The 18,362-nt window shown below is 39.6% G+C and overlaps 2 pseudogenes across 1 annotated transcript; one reads left to right on the top strand and one right to left on the bottom strand.

Moving 5' to 3' along the window:
* Positions 1-232: 232 nt before the first annotated feature.
* LOC112621080 lies at positions 233-1,757 on the bottom strand (annotated as a pseudogene).
* A 10,951-nt stretch (positions 1,758-12,708) lies between these two features.
* Positions 12,709-13,656, top strand: LOC112620974 (annotated as a pseudogene). The gene has a single exon (XR_003118632.1). The product of XR_003118632.1 is annotated as a 2-iminobutanoate/2-iminopropanoate deaminase pseudogene (transcript).
* Positions 13,657-18,362: the final 4,706 nt, after the last annotated feature.

An 18,362-nucleotide genomic window follows, 5' to 3' on the forward strand; every position in this document is an offset into this window, starting at 1 on the left:
GAGAGAGAGAAAGAAAAAGCACAGTTTATTGGGAAGCAGAATATTGCACAGTGACCGACAGACAAAAACAGCCCAGTGGATGTCTTACACATCATACTCCAAAAGACTCACAGGATGTGTTGTTAATAAAAATAAACTGGAACATGAATTCCTCTGGGCAACTCCCCCAACCTCATCCCTTTAAGGGCTTGGGAAATCTCCCAGCCATTTTCCTGATGGCAACTGTGGTTCACTAGAGACAGAGCCCCTTGGGGGTGTCTTCCTGTTCTTTATAAAGAACATTTTCTTGAGATTTTTTGAAGGTTTCATTGTTACTTTCATTCCATGTTCTCTTAAGGCCATCAGACTAGCTTCTGTGCAAATTGCCTTGATGTCAAGTGTCAAGTTGTTCCAGGGTTACATCATTGGCCAGTCTCATGCTGCTTGTGTGCATCTGAAAGATGCGCTGCTTAGTCTTTTCATCAGGCAGGGGGAACTCGAGCTTCTTGTCAATGTAGCCTGGTCTGGTAAGTGCTAGATCCAAAGTTTCTATTCGGCTTGTGGATATAAATTTCACATCTCCCCTTGAATCAAATCCATCCAACTGGTTCAACATTTCCAACATTATTTGCTGAATTTCTCTCTCACTACCAGAATTTGAGTCATATCTTTTGTCCCCATAGCATAGATTTCATCAATAAACATGATGGAAGGTGCATGTTTTTCAGCAACTACAAACAATTCCCATGTGAGTTTGGGCCTATTACATAGGTATTTCTTTTTTTTTTTTTTAATTATACTTTAAGTTCTAGGGTACACGTGGATAACGTGCAGGTTTGTTACATATGTATACTTGTGCCATGTTGGCGTGCTGCACCCATCAACTCGTCAGCACCCATCAACTCGTCATTTACATCAGGTATAACTCCCAATGCAATCCCTCCCCCCTCCCCATGATAGGCCCCAGTGTATGATGTTCCCCTTCCCGAGTCCAAGTGATCTCATTGTTCAGTTCCCATACATAGGTATTTCTTAATAAATTCAGAGCTGATCACTTGCAAGAGAGTGACTAAGGTGTGGTTTGCTACTGCTTTGGTTAACAAGGTTTTACCTGTGCCAGGTGGACCATAGTGAATGACCCCCTTTGGGGGCTTTATACCCATCTCTTCATAATATTCAGAATGGATTCCTTAATTTCCTGAATTTGGCTGTCCAACCCCCCAATATCAGCATAGGTCTCCTGGGGGGTCTTTTCCACCTTCATCATTGTGACTAGGGGATCCGTGTCATCCATCAGCAACCCATATCACGGCATGCACCTTGTGGTTGAGCAGGAACCGAGCAGCCACGTTCCAGCAGATCCCTGTCTACAAATCAAAGAATGCTGACATAGTGCTCTGAGCCCACAGATGTAGACATGATGGCATGATTGTCTCAATACTCTCTTCCAAGGTTCCTACTGACATCAGGCTCCCCCTCAGATCATCTACTTTTGATCTTTCCTCCTCTTGCTTTCCTTCTAATAGTTTCATTTGTTCCTGATTTCTAATGAATTCTTCCTTCATGAGAAGACAGTCTTTAATTCCAACTTTCAATCATTTTAACCCGCATTGAGTGTGAGGTGTCATCAGTGGCAGTTTGCTGGCAGCATCTGGTCCCTTGGTTTTCTTCTTCTTCCTCACTCTAGCTGATATAGGAGGTTCATATTTCTTTTTCTTGTCCTTGTCATCCTTCTTGCCAGCTCCAAGACCATGACCACCACTCTGACTTTGACCCATCTTGCCCTGGCCACTCAAGCTGCCTAGTTTTTAAAATTTTTTGTACAGATGAGGTCTTGCTATGTTGCCTGGGCTAGTTTTGAACTCCTGGGCTCAAGCGATCCTTTTGCCAAAGTGCTGGGATTACAGATGTGAGCCATCGCACCCGTCATAGAACAAACATTTCTTGACATGTTTCCAGAGACTTGGCTTTTAAAAGCCTACTGAAGATAGAAGGTGAATTCAGCCATAAGTACATCTACATGATTTGGTTCAGTAAAATTCCATGTGCTCTGTGAAGCTATTATTTTATCTTTCACTACCTGTGTTGAACAATTCTAAAACATAACTATTTTGTTGACTTGGTTTCAGGTTTATATGGAAAAGTGGGCATAATAACTCCTCTGTAGCTCACAACTCATGGGATGTATGGCTAGAAGTCTTAGGTTAGTGTCCCGAATTGTTCTAAGTGGCTCTGTGAGAATCTCTGTGGCAGGCACAGCTAGCAGCCTACTAGTTATTACTCTCTTTTCACCTTCCATTTCAGAAACATTTTATCTAGAGCAGCAATGTGTCCTACTCAAAATACTCACATCCCCATACTTCCTTGCAGCTGGGGCTGATACTTCATTTTGTAATTATCTTATTACTACTGAGTAATCCCTTTAATTGCAAGCATTGTTCTAATCTTGATTTTATTCACAGAATATTACATTAAAAAGGAAATAGTGATTTCACCAAGACCCCAGTGAGATGACCCAGGCTAAACCTTTGCCCATAACTTATTGTCCACTTATCTGAAAAGGAGTCATTCTAGAACTAAGCTTCATTTGAAGTGTGGCATCAGGGAGCTTTGACTCTAGAGCAAGATCCTTAGCAGAAGAATGAATCAGGGTTTAAATCAGGAAATCTTTAATTCAGAAAAAAAGTGTTTAACATTTAATAAGATTTCAAGTAATGTTCACTGTTGGCTTTTTAAAAATAAACACCCCGGCCAGGCCCAGAGGCTCACGCCTGTAATCCCAGCACTTTGGGAGGCCGAGGTGGGCAGACCACGAGGTCAGGAGTTCAAGACCAGCCTGGCCAACATGGTGAAACCCCGTCTCTACTAAAAACACAAAAATTAGCTGGGCGTTGTGGCACACGTCTCTAATCCCAGCTATGTGGGAGGCTGAGCCAGGAGAATTGCTTGAACCCGGGAGGCAGAGGTTGCAGTGAGCTGAGATCACGCCATTGCAGTCTGGCTTGGGCAACAGGGCAAGACTATGTCTCTAAATAAATAAATAAGACCCCAAGATTGAAGAATCATAGATACTTTAAAATTTTTCTTTATATTTTCCATATGTTTCAAATTTTCTACAGTGAAGATCTACTACTTCATAACCAGAAAATAAAGATATTTTGCAGTATAATAAAAGAGTTTAGAAGAAAAAAGAAAGGCCTAATAAATATAATTTCCTTAGAGAACACTAGACGTTACATAGGATAATATTAAGAAAAACATCAACCTTAATATTTCCATCAGGTGTGTTTTTGAATGTCAGTTGCAGTTTGTTTCTGCCATGTGTGTGTTCCAAGTAGCTGAAGTTTTTAATGTCCAAGAATTCAATAATGTAATCTGTAAAATTCCCACTGATCTAATAATTTTTCTCCTTATGGACAGGCATGAAAAGCCCATTATCTTCAATGCAGAATTCTGCTCACAGAAATGGCCTAAATCTTTTGGAAACAATAAGAATTGAGCAATCCGAATAACTCCAGCCTAACACTAGTATGACATTTGGTTAGGGAAGATGTCCCAAGAGAAATGTAAACTATTTGAAAACATTCTGTTACCAAAACTTGGACATAAAAAGAATGACAAATGGACTGGATGCAACAACTTAATTCTAAGCACGCATGGGTTTGGCTGCTGAGAATGCATTTTAACACGTACTATTTTTCATGTTCTCTTATATGGATATCATCCCTACCATATGAAGAAAGATCAATTGACATTTACTACTTGCCGAAGAACAGGTTAGAAGCAATCAGCAGCCTCACTCCTGGCCTGGAATCAAGCCGAGTGAGTCACAGAGTGCCGGACCTTGGTGAGAGTCCCATCCAACTTCCCTCCCCAAGTACACCCCTGGGGACCAATTACAACCATCTGCTTAAGAGTTATTACTCTGTCCCCCAAATTAAAAGCTACAAATTGTCAAACAGAAGGAATACAAGAACAACAGAGTAAAATGACCACATCTTAAACCATTTGTAGAATGAATAATCCCCAGACAGCTTCGGATGCATGTGGCTGAGACCTTAGAAGGTGCAAGTCAAGTGTGAGGGAGTGACGGGCAGAGGCTTTGTTTCCATTCAAATGGGACGATAGATGGGTCCAGGAACCCCAGACAGTGTGTGGATGCTATTGCTACATCGTCCCTGCCTACAGTCCAGCTCCATTTGGGAGAATGTGTACAAAGGCTTTTTGGTCCGAGTGGTTTCTTTATGGGCAGATTTACTCTTGCAAGACATGTTTTAAGGCAAAGGAAGTGTAATACGAAACCTGCAGCATGTTAAGAGTTAGCTATTCTCTTGGAAAAAGTGGAATGATTCAGTGAACACTTTGAAGCATGCAATGTGTGATCAATATGTGAGGAGAGAGGATCAAGATGAGGAAATCCTAACTAGGAAAAGACAAGAGAAGAGGATTTCAGTGTTAACACCATTTAAAAGCCAAGCATTCCTCTGATAATGAACTCTTGCTACAAACCACAAGGCACAACTGCCTTTTGCTTTATTAAAAAATAAAAAGATGGGGATGTCTAGACAAGAAAAATATTAGAGACCTTGTCTTAAATGTTCTTGTACTGGAAGATATAAAACCATACACCCTCCTTTCTCACTTTCCTGCTTCTTTACAACCAAAGCCCAAGAAGGAAAAAATCGTGGAAGAAATTGTCTGGGTCCCAGGGCCATTCCCACATACAGGGAAAGCAGGCGCCTCAATGTGACTGAAAGATTTCTTCTCATCTTCTTTTTAAGATAGTGAGTGTGTGGAGGGTTGGGTCTGTGTTGGATTTTTAAACCCCTCCCTCATAGCACTCTATCAGCCACACAGCAATCTCTCAATAAATGCTAGGTGAAAGGAATGAATGGAATGGAATTATTATGACTTGGACTTTTTGTTGTTCTTATTCTTTAAGTCATATTTTCTGTGAGTTGCTGTTTAGATTGGAGTTTTAACAAGAATCATACACATGGCTGAGGACAGAATAAAGAAATATGAAGAATGAGGACTGGAGAGCGTGGGATAAAGAGTGTGATGTGGCTGCAGTTGCCCTCATCCCTTAAATGAGGAAGGTGGGCGAGAATGACCTCTAAGTTCCTTCTAGCTTCAAAGATTGTGAATTTTCCTGCATCCTCCCATCTCATTAATACTTTAGCTTTAAGCACCTCCCAGTTCAAATCTCCTCTGCAATATTGCCTTTTCTATCCATTCCATCACTGTTAATCTAACATATTGGCATGTCCAACAAAATGGGGACTTCAAATGTTTTATTAAAGTATGAGACATCTCTATAACAGAATGCTGTCAACGGTGTGGCTGTTAGCATTGACAATGCCACTGGATGGCATTGTTCATAATTTTTAAAAAGTTTAAAACAATGATATGATAGTAAATTAACCCTAGAATATCTGGAAGGAAGGAGAGTCACCAATATGGTGATTATCCATGAATGGTGGGATTACGGGTGGTTTTTGTATTTCTTTTCGAGTGAATGCATTTTCTAGTGTTTTTTACAATGAATGTAAGTTTCTTATGTTACAAAAATAGGACAGAAATCAAAGACTTCATCTCAAATGATTCTAAAAATGATGGCCTGAGCTATTCTTTACTTTTTCTTTTCTTTCTTTTTTTTTTTTTTTTTTTGGACACGGTCTTGCTCAATTGCCCAGGCTGGAGTGCAGTGGCATGATCATAGCTCACTGCAGCCTCAAACTCCCGGGCTCAAGGGATCTTCCTGCCTCAACCTCTCAAATAGCTGAGATTACAGGTGCCTGCCACTATGCCTGGCTAATATTTTTTTCAGAAGGTTTTGCTATGTTTCCCAGGCTGGTCTTGAACTCATGGCCTCAAGTGATCCTCCCATCTTGGCCCCCCAAAGTGCTAGGATTACAGGTGTGAGCCACCGTACCTGGCCTCATTTTTTACTTGCTATGGAAGAAGATTCTATGCCTTCCATTTATTCATTGAAGGCCGCTGGGGTTTCTTGTTGCTTTCACAGCAGGACTAAAGCTCTCCACTTCCAGAATTCACCTCCAGTTTCCTTTGGCACCACTTTCGCTCAGGCTCTTCACAAGCATTGCCTCTTCCCCAACTGTTCTGTGCCAGATCCACTGAGATCCACCTAGTTCTGTCTCCTCTCATGGAGCTGGAAGGCTGATAGCTAAACTCTCAGACTCCTAGACTATGGTTCTGGATGTGATTTAGATTCTGCAGTGAGATGCCCTTGCATAAAGATTAGAAAGAGAGAAGCAGAGGCCATCTTCCTGCAGCAGTTCTGCCTGACGAGCAAGCACTGTTGGCAGCAGCTGGTCTCTAACAGTTTCTTGGGTGTAGGATGACTGTGGCAGCAGCCAGAGCAGAGGCAGTTCAGTTTCCGGCAGTTTCCTCACCTCTTCATCATAGTTGCTGTGATGTGACCTTGAAGCCAATCATCTAGCCTAGCGACACCATGACTCATTCCTCCAGCCCCTCCAGTGACTTGTAGGAAACTCATTCCCTGTGTTTCATTCCTTTCTTTTTGATGTGCCTGAAGTTGTCCCACCTCATCCCCCAGGACAGAGCCCTGCTTCAGATCCCATCTGCTTCATGAAGCTCACTGAAGATTTTGGGAGTCTAACAATGGCCTCACCTTGTGGATCTTGATTCCACAAAAATAGAGCAGTGACAATAAGCTGGGAGGGCCCCTGTGCAGAGCTGGAGGAAAACGAAAGGAGGCCTGAGAGGATCCTGGGGCTTTTGTTTTCTCTTTGAGGTTTCATGTTAAAGGTTCCTTGAACAAAGTGTTCCACAGCTACAGGAGCTTTGAAACCCTCTTCTTTTTTTTGACATACAGTCTCACTCTGTCGCCCAGGCTGGAGTGCAATGACATGATCTCGGCTCACCGCAACCTCAGCCTCCTGGGTTCAAGTGATTCTCCTGCCTCAGCCTCCCGAGTAGCTGGGATTACAGGCATGTGCCACCACACCTGGCTAATTTTTGTATTTTTAGTAGAGACGGAGTTTCACCACATTGGCCAGGCTGGTCTTGAACTCCTGACCTCGGGTGATCCACCCACCTCGGCCTCCCAAAGTGCTGGGATTACAGGTGTGAGCCACTCCACCCGGCTAGACTACTCTTAAGAATCTTTGAGCACAGAATATCTGTGATGTTGCAACCCAAAGGAATAGAGACAAGAATAGGGTTCATTCTATGCTTTCCTTGAGATGAGGGACTTGCATGTTTCATTGCAACTCCTTTCAGGGATATAAACCCTCACAACCTCCTGATTCAGTTAAGCCAGGCCCCATCTTCAGTGACACTGTCAACAGTTGGTCACCATCCTCTCTTTAGCAGCCTCTCCAGTCTAGCAGTCCCTCTTCTCTTCATTTTCAAATTTGTGACCATTCAAAGTGAAATTTGAAACTTTCTGCAATAGGATTGGATTTATATTATTTTGTACAGAAGGCTAGAACTGCAAGAAAATTGATTTCTAACCAGACCCTGCTGTGCCCTGTCCCATCACAGTAAGGCACAGTAAATGAGAGGTTGAGATAGAAATGCCATTTTTTAACCATCAAGTTGAGTACTTCATCTGACATACCTGCAAAACTAACAGCTGCAGATTTAACACATTTTTCCATAAATACATTTCTCTGTAAATCTAGACTCACAAATACAAAAAAAAAAATTAAAGTGCAGCTCCTATAGATGTAGGAATCATCTCTCAGTCCTGAAAGATGAAATTTTTAAAAGAACAATGATGATGATGATGATGATTCATGTTAACACACTTTTCATCAAAAGCATTCCAGTAACATTTTAAACTTCATGTAGGGGTTGCATCACGCATTTCTGGTCATCACTGTCTTTGGGGTGAAGCATAGCAACTGTTCCATGACATGGCTAATGCCTGGTGATTATAATGTTGGAAGCATTGGAGAATCTGGTCTCCAAAGAAATGCTAAGAAGCAAAAAAGTAACTCTGGGCAGTATTACACAGAATACCTGTGTAAAATACCAGCAGTATTTTTTTTTTTAATATTATGGACTTTTTAAAAGTATGTCAATCACATGTATTAGAGGGACTTCCTTTACCCGCCCCCTTGACATACACTCACCGAAGTTTGTGTTTGGTACCAACCCATGGGGAAGACTGTTTCCTTCCAAAGGGACATCTCATGTGAGTTTGCATTTAGGCTTGAGATTTGGGTGGCAGACACACGCAAAATAACTAAGTCAATGGGTGCTCAGAGAATTGGGAGAATATAGAATAATGTAGCATTATTATTATTTTAATTGAGTATAATTGCCTTATTAATCAGTATTTGCATAATACTTGGTAAAGCACTTAGCTAATACATGGTTATATTCGCAATTTAATTTACCCAGAATATTTCTATTCAGCATTTATATAGCACCTATTGGTTTATGATGCTAATATAGTAGATTCATGTTTCTGTTAAGGCTTAAATGAAATAAGTTGAAAGCCAAGTCCATTATATTACCTTCTTTATATAGAACCTTTCATCATGAAGGATTCCAAATTGCTTTACAAAGTACAGTGAAACCCTTTTACAATGAATTCCTAAGGGGACAGCTAGAGCAGTGTTAGCTGTGGCATTTCATTGTATGAGCACTGTATTCAGCATTATGAGATTGATGGGGAAGGAGCAGATTTTAAAATTGGTATAGCCCTTGGGAACTCAGATTGTGTTATTTGCCAAGATGTCTGCAGTCCAGAGCAAAGGAAAAGTTAAGCTGTTATTGACCTATGAATGAAATTTTTAGGCTTACAATATAAAGAATGAACAAGGAAAGCATTTAATACAAAAACCCCCACCTTAATACAGTGTTAGAAATACATCATATACAGAGAATCTGCTAACAAATATCATGTGATAATTAACAGATTTTTTTCAAGAACTCATTCAATTTTCCTTTTTTTAAAATATTTTGCTCAGATGTAACATTCAGAAAAATGCATAAATTGCAATGCAGCATATCAATAGATTTTCACAAGTGAACTCACCTGTGTAACCTGAAGAAATACAATGTTACCAGGATACCCAGGTATCCCCATATGCCCCCTTCCTAGTTATTACCCAATTATAGGGACCACTCACTAGACTTTCAATATAGTAGATTGGTTTTGCCCGGTTTTGAGCTTTATGCAAAAGTATGTACTCTTTTTTGAAAGCTTCTTTTTCTCAATATTATGTCTGTGAGTTTATACACATAAGTGTATGTAGCAATAGTTAATTGACTGATTACTCTAGAGTAATTCATTGTATGAAGGTCCTGTAATTTATTCAACAAAAGACATATATATATAAAATATATTAAGAACTCAAATCAGTAAGACAAAAGGAGACAAGTCAACAGAAAAGGGGACGAAAGTTTGATTAGTTACTTTGAGAGAAGTGAAAAGATGATCAGTCTCATTAGTTATCAGGGAAATGCAAACTAAAACACCAGATACCATTATACTCCCACCATAATGCTAAAAGGAAAAAGACTGACAATACCAGATATTGGGAGGACGTGGTGATTTTCACAGAGTGCTAGTTGAAATATAACATGGCACAACTACTTTGGAAAACTGACAGCTTTCTACAAACTGAAACATCTACCCTATTCCTGTTCCACTCCTAGGTACTTAAGAGAAATAAAAATACATGTTCGTATAAATATATGTGCAAGCATACAACTTTATACATATAACCTCTAGCTTCAATCAGGAAATAACCAGAATGACCATCAAAAGTATATTGGATAAGTAATTTTTTCTTCTTTTTAATATGACAAAAAAGCTTTGTTAGCAAGCAGAAAAAAAGGCAGCAACAAGGATTAGTGCAGAAGTTAGTAAAATAGAGAACAGAAAAACAATAGAGAAAAATCAATAAAACTGAAGGTTAGTTCTTTGAAAAGATCAACAAAATTGACAAACTTTTAGCCAGACTAAACAGGAAAAAAAGAGATAAATCTCAAAAATGAAAGAGGGACATTACTGCTGATGTTCCAGAAACAAAAATTATAAGGGAATACTATAAAAAATTGGATGCCAACAAACTAGATAACTGAGATCAAATGGACAAATTCCTGGATCAAATGGACATATTCCTGGAAAGACAGACACAACCAAACTTACCTGAGAAGAAATAGAAAACGTGAATAAACCTAAAATAAGTAGAAATTAAATTAGTAATCAAAAAGCTTCCTACAAAGAACAGCCCAGGATCAGTTGACTTCATTGATGAATTCTACCAAACATTTTAAAAAGAATTGACACCAATTCTTCACACACTTTTCCAAAAAACAGAAGAGAAGGGAAGACTTCCCAACTTGCTCATGAGGCCAGTATTACTCTGAAGGCAAAATCAGACAAAGACATGGCAAGAAAAGAAAAATTACGTATCAGTATCACTTGGAATACAGGCACAAAAGTCTTTGACAAAATATTAGGATAGGTAATACAGAAAAATAATTATACACTACACTCAAGTGGGATTGTCCTAGGGATGCAAAGCTGGTTTAACATTGGATGGTCCAAGATGGCTGAATAGGAATAGCTTCGGTCTGCAGCTCCCAGCATGACTGATACAGAAGACGGTGATTTCTGCATTTCCAACTGAAGTACCTGGTTCATCGCATTGGGACTGGTTGGACAGTGAATGCAGTCCATGGAGGGCAAGCTGAAGCAGGGTGGGGCATCGCCTCACCTGGGAAGCACAAGGGGTTGGGGGATTTCCCTTTCCTAGCCAAGGGAAGCCATGACAGACTGTACCTGGAAAAACGGGACACTCCTGCCCAAATACTGTGCTTTTCCTACAGTCTTAGCAATCAGCAGACCAGGAGATTCTCTCCCATGCCTGGCTCAGTGGGTCCCATGCCCATGGAGCCTTGCTCACTGCTAGCACAGCAATCTGAGATCAACCTCCAAGGCTGCAGCCTGGCAGGGGGAAGGGCATCCACCATTGCTGAGGCTTGAGTAGGTAAACAAAATGGCCCGGAAGCTCGAACTGGGTGGAGCCCACCGCAGCTCAGCAAGGCCTACCGCCTCTATAAACTCACCTCAACAAAAGGCAGCAGAAACTTCTGCAGACTTAAACGTCCCTGTCTGACAGCTCTGAAGAGAGCAGTGGTTCTGAGAATGGCATTAGAGTTCTGAGAATGGACAGACTGCCTCCTTGAGTGGGTCCCTGACCCCCAATATAGCCTAACTGGGAGACACCTCCCAGTAGGGGCCAACTGACACCTCATACAGGCGGGTGTCCCTCTGGGACAAAGCTTCCAGAGAAAGGATCAATCAGCAATCTTTGCTGTTCTGCAGCTTCCACTGGCAAACAGCGTCTGGAGTGGACCTCCAGCAAACTCCAACAGACCTGCAGCTGAGGGACCTGACTGTTAGAAAGAAAACTAACAAACAGAAATGAATAGCAGCAACATCAACAAAAAGGACAACCACACGAAAATCCCATCTGTAGGTCACCAACATCAAAGACCAAAGGTAGATAAAACCACAAAGATGGGGAGAAACTAGAGCAGAAAAGCTGAAAATTCTAAAAACCAGAGCACCTCTTCTCCTCCAAAGGATCACAGCTCCTTGCCAGCAACGAAACAAAGCTGGATAGAGAATGACTTTGACAAGTAGACAAAAGTAGGCTTCAGAAGGTTGTTAATAACAAACTTCTCCAAGCTAAAGGAGCATGTTCTAACCCACCGTGAGGAAGCTGAAAACCTTGAAAAAAGGTTAGACAAATGGCTGATTAGAATAAACAGTGTAGAGAAGACCTCAAATGACTGATGGAGCTGAAAACCATGGCACAAGAACTTTGTGATGCATGCACAAGCTTCAGTAGCCGATCCAATCAAGTGGAAGAAAGGATATCAGTGATTGAAGATCAAATTAATGAAATAAAGTGAGAAGACAAGATTAAAGAAAAAAGAGTAAAAAGAAATGAACAAAGCCTCCAAGAAATATGGGACTACGTGAAAAGACCAAATTGGTTTGATTGGTGTACCTGAAAGTGATGGGGAGAATGGAATCAAGTTGGAAAACACTCTTCAGGATATTATCCAGGAGAACTTCCCCAGCCTAGCAAGGCAGGCCAACATTCAAATTCAGGAAATATAGAGAACACCACGAAGATATTCCTTGAGAAGAGCAACCCCAAGACACATAATTGTCCGATTCACCAAGGCTGAAATGAAGGGAAAAATGTTAAGGGCATCCAGAGAGAAAGGTGGGTTACCCACAAAGGGAAGCCCATCAGACTAACAGCAGATCCCTTGGAAGAAACTCTACAAGCTGGAAGAGAGTGGGGGCCCATAGTCAACATTCTTAAAGAAAAGGATTTTCAACCCAGAATTTCATATCCAGCCAAACTAAGCTTCATAAGTAAAGGGGAAATAAAATCTTTTACAGACAAGCAAATGCTGAGAGAGTTTGTCACCACCAGGCCTGCCTTACAAGAGCTCCTGAAGGAAGCACTAAACACGGGAAGGAACAACTGGTACCAGCCACTGCAAAAACATGCCAAATTGTAAAGACCATCGATGCTATGAAGAAACTGCATCAATTAATGGGTAAAATAACCAGCTAACATCATAATGACAGGATCAAATTCACACATAACAATATTAACCTTAAATGTAAATGGGTTAAATGCCCCAATTAAAAGACACGGACTGGCAAATTGGATAAAAAGTCAAGACCCAGGGCTTCTTCTCCTGAAGGGGCTGCAAGAGGGAAGACTTAGCCATGTCGTCCTTGATCAAAAGGGTGATCAGCACCACAAAAGCCCCAGGGGCCATTGGACCCTACAGTCAAGCTGTGTTAGTCGACAGGACCATTTACATTTCAGGACAGATAGGCATGGACCCTTCCAGTGGACAGCTTGTGTCAGGAGGGGTAGCAGAAGAAGCTAAACAAGCTCTTAAAAACATGGGTGAAATTCTGAAAGCTGCAGGCTGTGACTTCACTAATGTGGTGAAAACAACTGTTCTTCTGGCTGACATAAATGACTTCAATACTGTCAATGAAATCTACAAATAGTATTTCAAGAGTAATTTTCCTGCTAGAGCTGCTTACCAAGTTGCTGCTTTGCCCAAAGGTAGCCGAATTGAAATTGAAGCAGTAGCTGTCCAAGGACCGCTGACAACAGCATCACTATAAGTGGGCCAGTGCTTCGTAGTCTGGAATTGTTAACATTTTAATTTTTACAATTGATGTAACATCTTAATTAACCTTTTAATTTTCACAATTGATGACAGTGTGAGCTTGATGAAAATATCTGAAGTTATTATGGAAATACCATATAATAGGGAGAATTGAACATAAATTGAAGATTAGAGAAGGAATCCAGTTACTGTTTTAAATTACATCTGTATTACTGAATATAGGAAAGAGATACCCATTACATAGTTACTCAATAAATAAAAGAGAAATAACAAGTAGGAAAGAAGAGTAATTATTCCTGAGAAATAATCAAGAACATATCTAATTCAAACTAATGATGTGAACGATTTAGTTTTCATGTTAGGTATGTGATTCTGCTCTTACTTGAGTAAAATTTAAGTGTTTAAATTTGAGGTCAAGGAGAAGAAAGTGGACCAAAATTTAACACAGATAATATTTTTCTAATGGAAATACAATAGACATGCAGATTTAAAAAAAAAAAAAGTCAAAACCCATCAGTGTGCTGCATTCAGGAGACCCATCTCATGTGCAGAGACCCACATAGGCTCAAAATAAAGGGATGGAGGTACATCTACCAAGCAAATTGAAAGCAAAAAAAAAGCAGGGGTTGAATCCTAGTCTCTGATAAAATAGACTTTATATCAACAAAGATCAAAAGAGACAAAGAAGGCATAATGGTAAAGGGATCAATTCAACAAGAAGAGCTAACTATCCTAAATATACATGCACCCAATACAGGAGCACCCAGATTCATAAAGCAAAGTTAGTTTAACATCCAAAAATCAACTGGGGTTGATTCTATTGATACTACATCAATAGAATAAGGACAAAAACCACATCATCAGCTCAACAAATACAGAAAAAGTATTTGACAAAATCTAATACCCTTTAATGATGAAAACACTCAACAAACTAGGTTAGAAGGGAACTTCTTCAACCTGATAAAAGATAACTATGAAAAACCCATAGTGAGTGTCATACTTAACGGCAGAAGACAATGTTTTCTCCCAAAGATTAGGAACAAAACAAGGATGTCCATTCTTGCCTCTTCTATTCACCATTGTACTGAAGGGTCCAGCCAAGGTAATTTGGCAAGAAAATGAAATAAAGTATATGCAGATTGGAGATGAAGAAGTAAAACTATCTCTATTTGCAGGTGACATGATCTCATATATAGAAAATCCCAGGAAATCCATTTAAAAACTACTGGAAATAATAAATGAGTTCAGTAAAATCAATTGTATTTCTGTGCAGTAGCATTGAACAAGCAAAAATTATATTAAGAAAACTGCACTGCAGCCTGGGTGACAGAGTGAGACTCCATCCCCCAAAACTAAAAATAAATTAAAACAAAAAGGAAAACAATTCCATTTATAATAGTACCTAAAAGAACAAAATGGCCAGGCGCGGTGGCTCATGCCTGTAATCCCAGCACTTTGGGAGGCCAAGGTAGGCAGATCACGAGGTCAGGAGTTCAGGACCAGCCTGGCCAACATGGTGAAACCCCGTCTATACTAAAAATACAAAAATTAGCCGGGTGTGGTGGCATGTGCCTAAAGTCCCAGCTACTCAGAGGGCTGAGGCAGGAGAATCGGTTGAACCCGGGAGGAAGAGGTTGCAGTGAGCCAAGATCACGCCATTGCACTCCAGCCTGGTGACAAAGCAAGACTCTGTCTCAAAAATAAAATAAAATAAAATAAAACAGCAGTAAATTTAATAAAAGCAGCACAAAACTCATACTCTGAAAACTACAAAATAATGCTGAAAGGAATTAAGGAAGACCTAAATAAACAGAAAGCATCACATGTTCATGGATTAGAAGATGTGCTACTATCGAAAGGCAATATTCCCCAAATTGATCTGCAGATTCAACATCATCCTTTTCAAAATCCCTGCTGACATCTTTGTAGAAATTGATAAGCTGATCCTGAAATTCATAAAAAATGTAAGGGACACAGAATAGACAAAACAATCTCTATTTTATCTTCTAAAATTTATAAATGACATAAAATTGTACATATTAATGGGGTACAGTGTTATGTTTCAATGCATGTGGACATTGCATAATGATAAAATCAGGATAATTAGCATATATCCATCATTTTAAACATTTATTATTTCTTTGTGGTGATAGCACTCAAAGCCCTCTCTTCTAGCTATCTTGAAATATACAATATATTGTTATTAGCTACAATCACTCTACTGTGTAATAGAACACCAGAACTTAATTCTTTCTGTCTAACTGTAACTGGCTAGATGTTAGCTAACATCTGCCCATCCCTCCTCTCCCCTTCCTCACTCTCTGGTAACTGCTGTTTTACTCTCTATTTCTATGAGACCAATGTTTTTAGATTCCACATAAGAATGAGAATGTGTTTATCTTTATCCTTCTGTGCCAGGCTTATTTCACTTAACCTAATGTCTTCCAGGTTCACTCATGTTGCTGCAAATGACAGAATGTCTTTCTTTTCCTCCCTCCCTCCCTCCGATCCTCCCTCTTTTCCTCCGATCCTCCCTCCCTCCCTTCCTTTTATTTTTATTTTTTGAGACAGTGTCTCACTCTGTTGCCCAGGCTGGAATGCAGTGGTGCAATCATGGCTCACTGCAGCCTGAAACTCCTGGGCTCAAGCGATCCTCCTACCTCAGCTTTCCAAGTAGCTGGAGACTACAGGTGCATGCCACAACACTTGGCTAATTTTTTTTTTAATTTTTAATTTTAGTAGAGACGAGGTTTCACTATGTTGCCCAGGCTGTTCTCCAGCTCCCAGGCTTAAGTGATCCTCCTGCCTCGGCCTCCCAAAGTGCTGGGATTGTAGGTATGAGCCACTGCACCTAGCCAATGACAGTATTTCATTCTGTTTTATGGCTGAATAGTATTTCTCTGCGTGTGTGTGTGTGTGTGTGTGTGTGTGTGTGTGTGTATAAAATTTCCTTTATCCATTCATCTGTAGATGAACACTTAGGTTATTTCATATCTTAGATATTGTGAATAGTGCTGTAGTAAATATTGGAGTGCTATCTCTTTGATATACTGACTTCCTTTCCTTTGGATACATACCCAATAATGGGATTGCGCTGGATCATATAGTAGTTCTATTTTTAATATTTTGAGTAACTTCCGTACTATTTTTCCATAATGACTTTCCATAATACATTCCCACCAACGGTGTCTAGCAATTCCATTTTCTCTACAGTAGCTCATTATTATTTTTTGTCTTTTTTGATAACAACCATTCCAACTGGGGTGAGGTGATATCCATTGTGGTTTTGATCTGCATTTCTCTGATGATTAGTGATGTTGACCATTTTTTCATATGTCTGTTGGCCATTTGTATGTCTTCTGTCGAAACAGCCTTGAAAATAAAGAAAAACTTGGAGTATCATATATCCCAACTTCAAAACTCACTACAAAGTTACAATAATCAAGACAGTGAGTTATTCTCCAAGGATAGCTATATAGATCAGTTAAAAATTTAAAAAATAAAAAAAATTAAAAACTGAGAGACCAGAAATAATCCCCTGAATTTCTAGTCAATTGATTTTCTTGACAAAGGTATCAAAACAATTCCATGGGGAAAAAATAGTCTTTTCAACAAATAATGTTGGAAAATTGGATATTCACATGCAAAAGAATGAAGTTGAACCCCTACCTCACAGCATATACAAAATTAACTCAAAATTGATCAAAAACTAAGTGTAAGCGCTGAAAGTATAAAAATCTGAGAACAAATATAGGGGTAAATCTTTGTGACCTTGGATTAAGCAATGGGTTTTTACATATATATGACATCGAAGCACAAGGACAAGAAAAAACAGATGAACTGGACTTCATCAGAATTACAACTTTTATGCTCCAAAAGACACCATCAAAAAAGCAAAAAGACAACCTACAGAAAATTTCATAAATCCCACATCTGGTAAGGGATTTGTATCTAGAATATATAAAGATCAATTACAATTCTATACAGTAGTTCCTCCTTGTCCATGGTTTTGCTTTCTGCAGTTTTAGTTACCCACAGTCAACCATGGGCTGAAAATATTAAATAGAAAAATCCAGAAATAGGCAATTAATAAGTTTTAAATTGCAGGCCATTTGAGCAGTGTGATGAAATCTCATGCCACCCCGCTTCACCTCACCAGGTAAGTGAAGCATCCCTTTGTCCAGCATATCCATGCTGTGTCCTCTACCCACCCATTAGTCACTTAGGAACCTTCCTAATTATCAGATCAACTGTCAAAATATTGCAGTGCTTGTGTTCAAGTAACCTTTGTTTTACTAAATAGTGGCTCCAAAGTGCAACTGTAGTGATGCTGGCATATTTTTATAATTGTTCCATTTATTATTAGTTATTGTGAATCTCTTACTGTGCCTAATTTATAAATTAAACTTTAACACAGGTATGTATGCATAGGAAAAAGCATAGTATATATAGGGTTTAGTACTCTTCTCAGTTTCAGGCATCCACTGGCGGTCTTGGAACATATTCCCTGTGGATAAGAGGGGACTACTGTAATAAAAAGACAATCCAACTGAAAGACTGGCAATGAATTTGAATCGACATTTCTTCTAAGAGGAAACACAAATGGCCAACAAGCCCATGAAAAGATGCTCAATATCACTAGCCGTTAGAGAAATACGAATCAAAACCACAATGCGATACACCCCAGTAGGATGGCTAGACTCAAAGACAGATAATGATTAGTGTTGGGGAGAATGTAGAGAAATTAGAACACTCAAGACACTGCTGGTAGGAATGTAAAATGGTACACCAACTTTGAAGAACAGCCTCATAGTTCCTCAGATGGTTAAACAGATCTACCACATCATCTAACAATTCCACTCACGTGTATATATATGAGAAATGAAAATGTGTGTCCCCTCACATAATTATAAATGAATGTCCACAGCAGCAGTAGTATGTATAATACGCAAAAAAATAGAAACAACTCAGATGTCCCTGTAGGGGTGGGAAGGTGTGGTACCTTTCCTCATCCATCATAAGAATCACAACCAACATTCCTGTAGCAAAAGATGAGTTAACAAGACAAAGCATAATAGTTTCTTTAATCAAAGTTTTATGTTTTAGCCTTCAGAAATAAAGTTTTAAGTTTTAGCCTTCAGAAAATAAAGATCCAAATAAAGATCCAAAAAGATCCAAATAAAGATCCAAAAACCAGG

This window comes from Theropithecus gelada, chromosome 3 (genome assembly GCF_003255815.1).
Source record: "Theropithecus gelada isolate Dixy chromosome 3, Tgel_1.0, whole genome shotgun sequence".
NCBI classification, from domain to species: Eukaryota; Metazoa; Chordata; class Mammalia; order Primates; family Cercopithecidae; genus Theropithecus; species Theropithecus gelada.